This window comes from Oncorhynchus gorbuscha, unplaced genomic scaffold (assembly GCF_021184085.1).
Source record: "Oncorhynchus gorbuscha isolate QuinsamMale2020 ecotype Even-year unplaced genomic scaffold, OgorEven_v1.0 Un_scaffold_1783, whole genome shotgun sequence".
Classification (NCBI taxonomy): Eukaryota; Metazoa; Chordata; class Actinopteri; order Salmoniformes; family Salmonidae; genus Oncorhynchus; species Oncorhynchus gorbuscha.
This window is the reverse complement of record NW_025746465.1, coordinates 44603-58255: the sequence shown is the minus strand read 5'-3', so window position 1 is coordinate 58255 and position 13653 is coordinate 44603. Positions and strand designations below refer to the sequence as shown.

Sequence of the window (13653 nt, the reverse complement as noted above, 5' to 3'; positions counted from 1 at the left end):
AGGTCTTGTAGAGACGTGAGGCAGGATTTGAGCAGGCCTGCAGAGAGAAGACGAGAAGGAGATGGAAGGAGGAGAGGAGGAGCTGTAGGCCGGCTGCAGGAAAGGAGAAGGATTGCAGTCAGGTTGCAGGGTCCAACATGGCCAACATCATGGAGACCAAGCCTGTAAAACGTTACACTTCTTGATCTTTAGTGCATGAGCTGTTGTGATTGGCTGTGATGTGACTTAACTGCAGCTGTCATTCTGTCATCTCTGTGTCCTGTCCAACCAGACTTAGGAGATGTATGAACTGTCCAACCAGACTTAGGAGATGTATGAACTGTCCAACCAGACTTAGGAGATGTATGAACTGTCCAACCAGACTTAGGAGATGTATGAACTGTCCAACCAGACTTAGGAGATGTATGAACTGTCCAACCAGACTTAGGAGATGTATGAACTGTCCAACCAGACTTAGGAGATGTATGAACTGTCCAGCCAGACTTAGGAGATGTATGAACTGTCCAACCAGAACTGTCCAACCAGACTTAGGAGATGTATGAACTGTCCAACCAGACTTAGGAGATGTATTAACTGTCCAACCAGACTTAGGAGATGTATTAACTGTCCAACCAGACTTAGGGAGATGTCCAACCAGACTTGATGAACTGTCCAACCAGACTTAGGAGATGTATGAACTGTCCGACCAGACTTAGGAGATGTATTAACTGTCCAACCAGATTCAGGAAGAAAAGTAGGAAACAGTAGTCAGGTGCTGCAGCATGATAGTGACTAGAGCACTGTACAGACGAGTAGTCTCTGGCTCGTGTAGAGCTGTGCTGAGTCTGTATCAGTATAGCAGAATAGCAGTATCAGACAGGTGACCGTGGTCCAGTCTCCTCCAGCGTACACAGGTTACTGGCATGTCTCCTTTCATTTCACTCTGAAACACGTTTGGCCTTGAACACCAAGCTCCACACTATAGAGCTAGTGACATGTGAATGGGGTGGTTTTGTTTCTGTGATGGTTTGATTGCCTGGTAGACTGGCTGGTTACCTGCCTAACACCCACTCAACAACAGATACTAGTCTGCTGGAACTGTCTATGTGCCTTTGTCTTGCCATTGGATCCTCACAATTCTACCTGTTACTATCTGGCTTCTGATTTGGAATGGTGCAGCCAAGTGCTCCAAAATGTAGAGCGTTTACTATGATCTTACTATCCAGAGACCTCTGAAATTGATGAGGAGGAATTTGGCCAGAAAAAAGGTATGTTCTGTTCCTCATAAATACACAGTGATGAGATGATAACATGGTGCTGTCTGCACCCCTCATCCCCCACCAGGCCCTCAGAGCCTGTGAGAGGACTGACCTGCGGATGGCCATGGTGGCAGATCACCTGGGTCTGAGCTGGACTGGTAAGAACTACAGTAGCATGTCTCCCCTGGAGGACAGCAGTAGAATGGCAGTCTCTCTTCTACTGCAGTGACACTGCACAGTACCAGCCACACACTATTGCCCCCACACTGACTGGAGATGGCTAGAATACATCAGAGATTTCAGATTGTGACACCATACTGTTCCCGTTGATGACTGAGCTGGGTAGGACTTCATCTGTGTGAGTCTGTTCCATCTAGAGTTACTGTCATTTTATCAGGAGGGAAAGGGAGTGTCATGGCAATGCCCAGCTCCCCTCCCTGCCTGCACTGCGGCATTACGTACATATCTGTCTGGGGGAGAGTCCCCTCCCCTCCTGCACTGCGGCATTACGTACATATCTGTCTGGGGGAGAGTCCCCTCCCCTCCTGCACTGCGGCATTACGTACATATCTGTCTGGGGGAGAGTCCCCTCCCCTCCTGCACTGCAGCATTACGTACATATCTGTCTGGGGGAGAGTCCCCTTCCCGCCTGCACTGCGGCGTACGTTACATATCTGTCTGAGTCCTCCTCCCTGCACTGCAGCATTACGTACATATCTGTGGGGGAGAGTTCCCTCCCCGCCTGCACTGCGGCATTACATACATATCTGTCTGGGGGAGAGTCCCCTCCCCTCCTGCACTGCAGCATTACATACATATCTGTCTGGGGGAGAGTCCCCTCCCCTCCTGCACATATCTGTCTGGGGGAGAGTCCCCTCCCCGCCTGCACTGCGGCATTACATACATATCTGTCTGGGGGAGAGGAGGGGAGTAAAGAGAGGAGGGGAGGAAAGAGAGGAGGGGAGGAAAGAGAGGAGGAGAGGAAAGAGAGGAGGAGAGGAAAAGGAGGAGGGAAGGGAGAGAAGGAGGAGGAGGAAAGAGGGGAGGAGGGAGGAGAGGAAGAGAGGAGAGGATAAGCAAGGGAAACAAAGACAGGAGGTGGAAGGAGAGGAGGACAGGAGGAAGGAGAGGAGGGAGGAAAGAGAGGAGGGAGAGAGGGAGGGAAGGAGGGAGGATAGCAAAGGAAACAAAGACAGGAGGGAAGGAGAGGAGGGGGAGGAAGAGAGGAGGGAGGATAGCAAAGGAAACAAAGACAGGAGGGAAGGAGAGGAGGGAGGAAAGAGAGGAGGGAGGGGAGGTAAAGGAAATGAAGACAGGAGAGGAGGGGAGAGAGAGGGGGAGGAGAGGGAGGAGAGAACTGGGAGGAGAGGAGGAAGAGAACAGGGGAGGAGGAGGAGGGAGAACAGGGAGGGAGAGGGAGGGAAGAACAGGGAGGAGGAGAGGAGGGAGAGAACAAGGGAGGAGAGGAGGGAAGAACAGGGAGGAGAGGGAGGGGAGAGAACAGGGAGGGAGGAGGGAGAGGAGGAGAGAACAGGGAGGAGAGAGTCTAATCCATATTTAATGTGTTTCTGTTTCAGAGCTTGCCAGGGAAATGGATTTCTCCGTAGATGGGATCAATCACATCCGTGTGGATAACCCCAACTCTCTGACCACTCAGGGTTTTCATGCTTTTAAAGAAATGGGTTAGCAGAGATGGTAAAAATGCCACAAGTAGGTATCCCATTTCCTCCTGAGATTGAAGGCTTGTTTTATGTAACTAGTCACTACTGAAAACAGTAGCACCGGGGGCACTACACAGAGCTGTCTCAGGTCATTACAGGGCTGTCTCAGGTCATTACACAGAGCTGTCTCAGGTCATTACACAGAGCTGTCTCAGGTCATTACACAGAGCTGTCTCAGGTCATTACACAGAGCTGTCTCAGGTCATTACACAGAGCTGTCTCAGGTCATTACACAGAGCTGTCTCAGGTCATTACTGTGAAACAGAGCTGTCTCAGGTCATTACACAGAGCTGTCTCAGGTCATTACACAGAGCTGTCTCAGGTCATTACACAGAGCTGTCTCAGGTCATTACACAGAGCTGTCTCAGGTCATTACTCTACACAGAGCTGTCTCAGGTCATTACTCTACACAGAGCTGTCTCAGGTCATTACACAGAGCTGTCTCAGGTCATTACTCTATACAGAGCTGTCTCAGGTCATTACACAGAGCTGTCTCAGGTCATTACACAGAGCTGTCTCAGGTCATTACACAGAGCTGTCTCAGGTCATTACACAGAGCTGTCTCAGGTCATTACACAGAGCTGTCTCAGGTCATTACACAGAGCTGTCTCAGGTCATTACACAGAGCTGTCTCAGGTCATTACACAGAGCTGTCTCAGGTCATTACTCTACACAGAGCTGTCTCAGGTCATTACTCTACACAGAGCTGTCTCAGGTCATTACTCTACACAGAGCTGTCTCAGGTCATTACACAGAGCTGTCTCAGGTCATTACTCTACACAGAGCTGTCTCAGGTCATTACACAGAGCTGTCTCAGGTCATTACACAGAGCTGTCTCAGGTCATTACTCTACACAGAGCTGTCTCAGGTCATTACACAGAGCTGTCTCAGGTCATTACTCTACACAGAGCTGTCTCAGGTCATTACTCTACACAGAGGTGTCTCAGGTCATTACTCTACACAGAGCTGTCTCAGGTCATTACACTACACAGAGCTGTCTCAGGTCATTACTCTACACAGAGCTGTCTCAGGTCATTACTCTACACAGAGCTGTCTCAGGTCAGTACTCTACACAGAGGTGTCTCAGGTCATTACACAGAGCTGTCTCAGGTCATTACACAGAGGTGTCTCAGGTCATTACACTACACAGAGCTGTCTCAGGTCATTACTCTACACAGAGCTGTCTCAGGTCATTACTCTACACAGAGCTGTCTCAGGTCAGTACTCTACACAGAGGTGTCTCAGGTCATTACACAGAGCTGTCTCAAGTCATTACTCTACACAGAGGTGTCTCAGGTCATTACACAGAGGTGTCTCAGGTCATTACTCTACACAGAGCTGTCTCAGGTCATTACTCTACACAGAGCTGTCTCAGGTCAGAGAACCAGCCCTGTCTGACTGTAGAGAACCAGCCCTGTCTGACTATAGAGAACCAGCCCTGTCTGACTGTAGAGAACCAGCCCTGTCTGACTATAGAGAACCAGCCCTGTCTGACTGTAGAGAACCAGCCCTGTCTGACTGTAGAGAACCATCCCTGTCTGACTGTAGAGAAACATCCCTGTCTGACTGTAGAGAACCATCCCTGTCTGACTGTAGAGAACCAGCCCTGTCTGACTGTAGAGAACCAGCCCTGTCTGACTGTAGAGAACTAGCCCTGTCTGACTGTAGAACGTGGGTAGGCTGTAATAGTGTTGTTTTGTTTAGAACGTGGGTAGGATGTAATAGTGTTGTTTTGTTTAGAATGTGGGTAGGCTGTAATAGTGTTGTTTTGTTTAGAACGTGGGTAGGCTGTAATAGTGTTGTTTTGTTTAGAACGTGGGTAGGATGTAATAGTGTTGTTTTGTTTTGTTTAGAATGTGGGTAGGATGTAATAGTGTTGTTTTGTTTAGAACGTGGGTAGGCTGTAATAGTGTTGTTTTGTTTTGTTTAGAACGTGGGTAGGATGTAATAGTGTTGTTTTGTTTAGAATGTGGGTAGGCTGTAATAGTGTTGTTTTGTTTAGAACGTGGGTAGGCTGTAATAGTGTTGTTTTGTTTAGAACGTGGGTAGGATGTAATAGTGTTGTTTTGTTTTGTTTAGAATGTGGGTAGGATGTAATAGTGTTGTTTTGTTTAGAACGTGGGTAGGATGTAATAGTGTTGTTTTGTTTTGTTTAGAACGTGGGTAGGATGTAATAGTGTTGTTTTGTTTAGAACGTGGGTAGGATGTAATAGTGTTGTTTTGTTTAGAACGTGGGTAGGCTGTAATAGTGTTGTTTTGTTTAGAACGTGGGTAGGATGTAATAGTGTTGTTTTGTTTTGTTTTGTTTAGAACGTGGGTAGGCTGTAATAGTGTTGTTTTGTTTAGAATGTGGGTAGGATGTAATAGTGTTGTTTTGTTTAGAATGTGGGTAGGCTGTAATAGTGTTGTTTTGTTTAGAATGTGGGTAGGCTGTAATAGTGTTGTTTTGTTTAGAACGTGGGTAGGATGTAATAGTGTTGTTTTGTTTTGTTTAGAATGTGGGTAGGATGTAATAGTGTTGTTTTGTTTAGAACGTGGGTAGGATGTAATAGTGTTGTTTTGTTTTGTTTAGAACGTGGGTAGGATGTAATAGTGTTGTTTTGTTTAGAACGTGGGTAGGATGTAATAGTGTTGTTTTGTTTAGAACGTGGGTAGGCTGTAATAGTGTTGTTTTGTTTAGAACGTGGGTAGGATGTAATAGTGTTGTTTGTTTTGTTTGTTTAGAACGTGGGTAGGCTGTAATAGTGTTGTTTTGTTTAGAATGTGGGTAGGATGTAATAGTGTTGTTTTGTTTAGAATGTGGGTAGGCTGTAATAGTGTTGTTTTGTTTAGAATGTGGGTAGGCTGTAATAGTGTTGTTTTGTTTAGAATGTGGGTAGGATGTAATAGTGTTGTTTTGTTTTGTTTAGAACGTGGGTAGGATGTAATAGTGTTGTTTTGTTTAGAACGTGGGTAGGCTGTAATAGTGTTGTTTTGTTTAGAATGTGGGTAGGCTGTAATAGTGTTGTTTTGTTTAGAACGTGGGTAGGCTGTAATAGTGTTGTTTTGTTTTGAATGTGGGTAGGATGTAATAGTGTTGTTTTGTTTTGAATGTGGGTAGGATGTAATAGTGTTGTTTTGTTTAGAACGTGGGTAGGATGTAATAGTGTTGTTTTGTTTAGAACGTGGGTAGGATGTAATAGTGTTGTTTTGTTTAGAACGTGGGTAGAATGTAACAGTGTTGTTTTGTTTAGAACGTGGGTAGGATGTAATAGTGTTGTTTTGTTTAGAACGTGGGTAGGATGTAACAGTGTTGTTTTGTTTAGAACGTGGGTAGGATGTAATAGTGTTGTTTTTTTAGAACGTGGGTAGGATGTAACAGTGTTGTGTATTGCTGTATGTAGTGTATTAACCAGTTTGCCTGTTTCTGTCTCACTTTAGCGGATTCCCTTACAGAGGTCCTGACTAAGATCAATCGGATGGATATTGTGACATTGCTGGAAGGGCCAATATTTGACTATGGTAACATTTCAGGCACAAGATGTTTTGCTGATGATAACGCAGTTTTCCTGGATCAGTGTGATGGTAAAGTTTAGCCCCATCTAGCTGAACTCTGTCTCTCTCTTTACCTCTCCTTCTTACAGAACCAGCCAGTCTAAACTAGTCGAACGTAGAGCCAATCTAGGCTAAATGAGTCGAACGTAGAGCCAATCTGGCTAAACGAGTCGAACGTAGAGCCAATCTGGCTAAACAAGTCAAACGTAGAGCCAATCAGGCTAAACAAGTCAAACGTAGAGCCAATCAGGCTAAACGAGTCAAACGTAGAGCCAATCTGGCTAAACGAGTCAAACGTAGAGCCAACCTGGCTAAACGAGTCAAACGTAGAGCCAATCTGGCTAAACGAGTCAAACGTAGAGCCAATCTGGCTAAACGAGTCAAACGTAGAGCCAATCTGGCTAAACGATTCAAACGTAGAGCCAATCTGGCTAAACGAGTCAAACGTAGAGCCAATCTGGCTAAACTAGTCAAACGTAGAGCCAATCAGGCTAAACTAGTCAAACGTAGAGCCAATCAGGCTAAGCGAGTGAACGTAGAGCCAATCAGGCTAAACTAGTCAACGTAGAGCCAATCAGGCTAAGCGAGTCAAGCGTAGAGCCAATCTGGCTAAACGAGTCAAGCGTAGAGCCAATCTGGCTAAACGAGTCAAACGTAGAGCCAATCTGGCTAAACGAGTCAAACGTAGAGCCAATCTGGCTAAACGAGTCAAACGTAGAGCCAATCTGGCTAAACGAGTCAAACGTAGAGCCAATCTGGCTAAACGAGTCAAACGTAGAGCCAATCTGGCTAAACGAGTCAAACGTAGAGCCAATCTGGCTAAACTAGTCAAACGTAGAGCCAATCAGGCTAAACTAGTCAAACGTAGAGCCAATCAGGCTAAACGAGTCGAACGTAGAGCCAATCAGGCTAAACTAGTCAAACGTAGAACCAATCTGAACATGATGATGACAAATTAGATGTTGATTTTATATTTATATTTTATATGCCCCTTGAAATCAATCAACACTGATACTTTTCAAACGTTGCCGTGTGTTAACCCTGTCAGGGGGCATTACAACTCTACTACTGTATGTGTGACTGTATTTTATGTTGTGTACAGTATAAAATATCATGCTACTTAACAAGCCTCTGAGGAATCACAACTAACCTACACACTAATCTGATCTAAGGGGCGGCAGGGTAGCCTAGTGGTTAGAGTGTTGGACTAGTAACCGAAGGGTTGCAACTTCAAATCCCCTGCTGACAAGGTACAAATCTGTCGTTCTGCCCTTGAACAGGCAGTTAACCCACTGTTCCTAGGCCGTCATTGAAAATAAGAACTTGTTCTTAACTGACTTGCCTGGTTAAATAAAGGTAAATTAAAATTAATATGTTCTTAATGTGACCATGAGAGCAACGTTTATTTCATTCAGTTGGGTTAAAGATTTGGTTTGTATTTTGTTCTATAATAGTTATGGTGTGTGTATACTGATTGAAAAAAATACAGTAATGTTTAACACACTACATTTGTCACATTTCCCGCCAAATAATATTTTATTCACAATTTGATTGTCAAGTACATGAAAACATTATTATGTTAACCAATTTATATGGCAAATGGTTCCTGTCTGTTGTGGTGTGTTGTGGTACTAACCCTCTCCTGTTCTGTTAGATAGCGGTGTGTTGTGGTACTAACCCTCTCCTGTTCTGTTAGATAGCGATGTGCTGTGGTACTAACCCTCTCCTGTTCTGTTAGATAGCGGTGTGTTGTGGTACTAACCCTCTCCTGTTCTGTTAGATAGCGGTGTGTTGTGGTACTAACCCTCTCCTGTTCTGTTAGATAGCGGTGTGTTGTGGTACTAACCCTCTCCTGTTCTGTTAGATAGCGGTGTGTTGTGGTACTAACCCTCTCCTGTTCTGTTAGATAGCGGTGTGTTGTGGTACTAACCCTCTCCTGTTCTGTTAGATAGCGGTGTGTTGTGGTACTAACCCTCTCCTGTTCTGTTAGATAGCGGTGTGTTGTGGTACTAACCCTCTCCTGTTCTGTTAGATAGCGGTGTGTTGTGGTACTAACCCTCTCCTGTTCTGTTAGATAGCGGTGTGTTGTGGTACTAACCCTCTCCTGTTCTGTTAGATAGCGGTGTGTTGTGGTACTAACCCTCTCCTGTTCTGTTAGATAGCGGTGTGTTGTGGTACTAACCCTCTCCTGTTCTGTTAGATAGCGGTGTGTTGTGGTACTAACCCTCTCCTGTTCTGTTAGATAGCGGTGTGTTGTGGTACTAACCCTCTCCTGTTCTGTTAGATAGCGGTGTGTTGTGGTACTAACCCTCTCCTGTTCTGTTAGATAGCGGTGTGTTGTGGTACTAACCCTCTCCTGTTCTGTTAGTTAGCGGTGTGTTATGGTACTGCTAACGTTTCTGTTCTGACAGCATGACTGTGGCTTTAAGGGACCTCTGCTTGTTATAGGGCTGTTAGAGCTGCTTAGGCCATTAGTTAGTACCTCTGGTTTCTCTGAGCCTTCCTACCCTGCAGTTATCTTGCTTCTAACTCTGCTGAACCAGACCACCTAAGCCCTTCCTGCTAACCTGCTACCTGCCCCTCCCTCCCTGCTGACACCCTCAGCTGTGCTCTCACCCTCCATCCAACATACTGTACCTAACTGGACTGTTGGCAGCTCTGCTACAGCCTTGTGTGGCTGCTCCCTCAGTCTTAGTAGTTCTGCTAATAACACTAGGCTAACAACGCTAAGCTAGCAATGCTAGGCTAATGTGAAGCTAACAATGCTAGCTGTTCTGGCTGTAGCGCTCTTCCTCAACTGCAGCTACATAAACAGAAGTTACAGTCACATTTTCATCCACTACTTTTCATTCACTTTCAACCAAGTCTTGTCTGACTAACATTTTGTTTGTATTTTCATCTGTCAATAGGAACTTACAGTAGTATCTAATAGTTTCTGATCTGTCCATAGGACCTTACAGTAGTATCTGATAGTTCCTGATCTGTCCATAGGACCTTACAGTAGTATCTGATAGTTCCTGATCTGTCCATAGGACCTTACAGTAGTATCTGATAGTTCCTGATCTGTCCATAGGACCTTACAGTAGTATCTGATAGTTCCTGATCTGTCCATAGGACCTTACAGTAGTATCTGATAGTTCCTGATCTGTCCATAGGACCTTACAGTAGTATCTGATAGTTCCTGATCTGTCCATAGGACCTTACAGTAGTATCTGATAGTTCCTGATCTGTCCATAGGACCTTACAGTAGTATCTGATCTGTCCATAGGACCTTACAGTAGTATCTGATAGTTTCTGATCTGTCCATAGGACCTTACAGTAGTATCTGATAGTTCCTGATCTGTCCATAGGACCTTACAGTAGTATCTGATAGTTCCTGATCTGTCCATAGGACCTTACAGTAGTATCTGATAGTTCCTGATCTGTCCATAGGACCTTACAGTAGTATCTGATAGTTCCTGATCTGTCCATAGGACCTTACAGTAGTATCTGTTAGTACCTGATCTAATATATAATAATATATAATAATAATAATAATAATATAATAATATATGCCATTTAGCAGACGCTTTTATCCAGAGCGACTTACAGTCATGTGTGCATAGTTCTGTATGGGTGGTCCCGGGGATCGAACCCATTACCCTGGCGTTACAAGCGCCATGCTCTACCAACTGAGCTACAGAAGGACCACTGGACCACTATGGATCTGTCCATAGGACCTTACAGTAGTATCTGTTAGTTCCTGATCTGTCCATAGGACATCTTTGATAGTTCCTAAATGTCTTGCTGCTACCCCTTCTTCCTCACCTTGTCCCCTTGTGCTCATTGTTGTCATACCCCGCTCCTTAGCCCCCCCCCTATATATTAGGTATGTATATAGGAACTACAGGTCTATATGTAGTCCCTCCTTAGGCCCCGCCCCCCTATATATTAGGTATGTATATAGGAACTACAGGTCTATATGTAGTCACTCCTTAGGCCCCGCCCCCCTATATATTAGGTATGTATATAGGAACTACAGGTCTATATGTAGTCCCTCGTTAGGCCCCGCCCCCTATATATTAGGAATGTGTAAAGGAACTACAGGTCTATATGTAGTCCCTCGTTAGGCCCCGCCCCCTATATATTAGGTATGTATATAGGAACTACAGGTCTATATGTAGTCCCTCGTTAGGCCCCGCCCCCTATATATTAGGTATGTATATAGGAACTACAGGTCTATATGTAGTCACTCCTTAGGCCCCGCCCCCTATATATTAGGTATGTATATTGGAACTACAGGTCTATATGTAGTCCCTCCTTAGGCCCCGCCCCCTATATATTAGGAATGTGTAAAGGAACTACAGGTCTATATGTAGTCCCTCCTTAGGCCCCGCCCCCTATATATTAGGAATGTGTAAAGGAACTACAGGTCTATATGTAGTCCCTCCTTAGGCCCCGCCCCCTATATATTAGGTATGTATATATGAACTACAGGTCTATATGTAGTCCCTCCTTAGGCCCCGCCCCCTATATATTAGGTATGTATATAGGAACTACAGGTCTATATGTAGTCCCTCCTTAGGGCCCCGCCCCCTATATATTAGGTATGTATATAGGAACTACAGGTCTATATGTAGTTCCTCCTTAGGCCCCGCCCCCTATATATTAGGTATGTATATAGTAACTACAGGTCTATATGTAGTCCCTCGTTAGGCCCCGCCCCCTATATATTAGGTATGTATATAGTAACTACAGGTCTATATGTAGTCACTCCTTAGGCCCCGCCCCCTATATATTAGGAATGTGTAAAGGAACTACAGGTCTATATGTAGTCCCTCATTAGGCCCCGCCCCCTATATATTAGGAATGTGTAAAGGAACTACAGGTCTATATGTAGTCCCTCATTAGGCCCCGCCCCCTATATATTAGGTATGTATATAGGAACTACAGGTCTATATGTAGTCCCTCCTTAGGCCCCGCCCCCTATATATTAGGTATGTATATTGGAACTACAGGTCTATATGTAGTCCCTCCTTAGGCCCCGCCCCCTATATATTAGGTATGTATATTGGAACTACAGGTCTATATGTAGTCCCTCATTAGGCCCCGCCCCCTATATATTAGGTATGTATATTGGAACTACAGGTCTATATGTAGTCCCTCCTTAGGCCCCGCCCCCTATATATTAGGTATGTATATTGGAACTACAGGTCTATATGTAGTCCCTCATTAGGCCCCGCCCCCCTATATATTAGGTATGTATATAGGAACTACAGGTCTATATGTAGTCCCTCATTAGGCCCCGCCCCCTATATATTAGGTATGTATATAGGAACTACAGGTCTATATGTAGTCCCTCATTAGGCCCCGCCCCCTATATATTAGGTATGTATATAGGAACTACAGGTCTATATGTAGTCCCTCATTAGGCCCCGCCCCCTATATATTAGGTATGTATATAGGAACTACAGGTCTATATGTAGTCCCTCATTAGGCCCCGCCCCCTATATATTAGGTATGTATATTGGAACTACAGGTCTATATGTAGTCCCTCCTTAGGCCCCGCCCCCCTATATATTAGGTATGTATATTGGAACTACAGGTCTATATGTAGTTCCTTATTTTTCACTGCTCATCCTCTGTACTTACATATCCATGTGATTAACATCACAGATTACTTGTTGACTAAACTCATTATCAAGTCATATCCAGGCTTGTATTCCGACAGGCCATTTGCAGATGAGCCATGTAAAGAACTGCTAGCTACCTGCTACCTGCTAGGCTGAATGCTAACAGCTTGCCTGTCTGTTATAAGAGTATAAGTCAGTGATTATCTGCAGGTGGCAGTATTATATGAACAGCACTCCTTCCTTCCTCCTTCCTTCCTCCATCCTCCTTCCTCCTGTACATGCTGAGTGTCTTCATGTTGTTGTGTCCCTCCATCTCAGCTCCACTGTGTTGTGGTTATCTCATCCAGGTTCCAGCAGCATCCAGCTGGAGCTTCAGACCCCCACAGGTTTGATCTGTCAGCCCCCCACCCCGCTAAGCAGCGACCACTTCTTTGACGAGGACGCTGGCCTAGACTCCCCCTCTAGAACGCCCACTAGACCATGTGACTTGTCACTCACCCAGACCACCAGCACCCCAGGCCCCGCCTCCCATGCTCAATCACCCACAATGGTGGTAGAGGAAGACACCTCTGGACCTCTAGACTCCCGGGGAGCCGGGAAGGGCGCCGGGGAGGGTGCCGGGAAGGCGGGGGGGCCTAAAGTGACCTCCACTGAAGATGACACAGGTGTTAGCAGAGAGTCAGTGGCCTCATACAAGCCCCATAACAGGGAGGCAGGGCTGAGAGAGGAGGCTGAGCAGGATATTGACATGGGGATGCTGATACATCAGATTGATCTTCCTCAGGGGGTGGTCAGGGAGGATGAGTGGTTGGCTGGAGCCAGAGGAGACCCATCAGAGACCCTAGGCTTTAGGCCTGCCCTGGGGGGAGAGGGGGTAGAGGGTGGTGTGTCTGGTCCTCCCGGGGAAGAGAAGGAGGAGGGGGAGTTGAGTGAGGAGAAGTTAAAGTCTCTGTTGGAGGAGATGGGGCTGGAGGAAGGCTCGGAGGATGAGGAGATGACGGAGGAAAGGATAAACGCCATCTTGTCTCAGGTTCAGCAGGCAGACAAAGATGTGATGTCATCACCTGCAGGTTGGCATAGTGAGACGTCCAGTGTGAACGTGGAGCCCCCGACACCTGGCTGCAGTCTGAGTGCTGAGGGTCACGACCTCCAGGACACCAGGTAGGATCTCATATTATTATTCAACATTAATAATGTTGTATATACAGTATAGGCTACATCCATGTTATTATACAACAGGCAGAACTTTACTCTGAAGAACATTCCCTCTTCGTCATCTCAGTCATGACAGCATTATTTTGGTCTCTTTAAAGTCTGTTTATATGTGGTGAAACCCAAGACATACACTACATCACCAGAAGTATGTGGACCTTTCAGATGACTGGTTTCACTATTTCAGCCACACCTGCTGACAGGTGGATAACATCAGCACACAGCCATGCAATCTCCATAGACAAACATTGCAAATAAAATGGCTTGTACTGGCTCAGTGACTTTCAACGTAACACCGTCATAGGATGCCACCTTTCCAACAAGTCAGTTCGTCAA

The 13653-nt window shown here is 45.6% G+C and overlaps 1 pseudogene; it reads left to right on the top strand.

Annotated features, from left to right (window-relative positions):
* Positions 1-1290: 1290 nt before the first annotated feature.
* Positions 1291-13653, top strand: part of LOC124024203 — a 31557-nt pseudogene continuing 19194 nt past the window's right edge.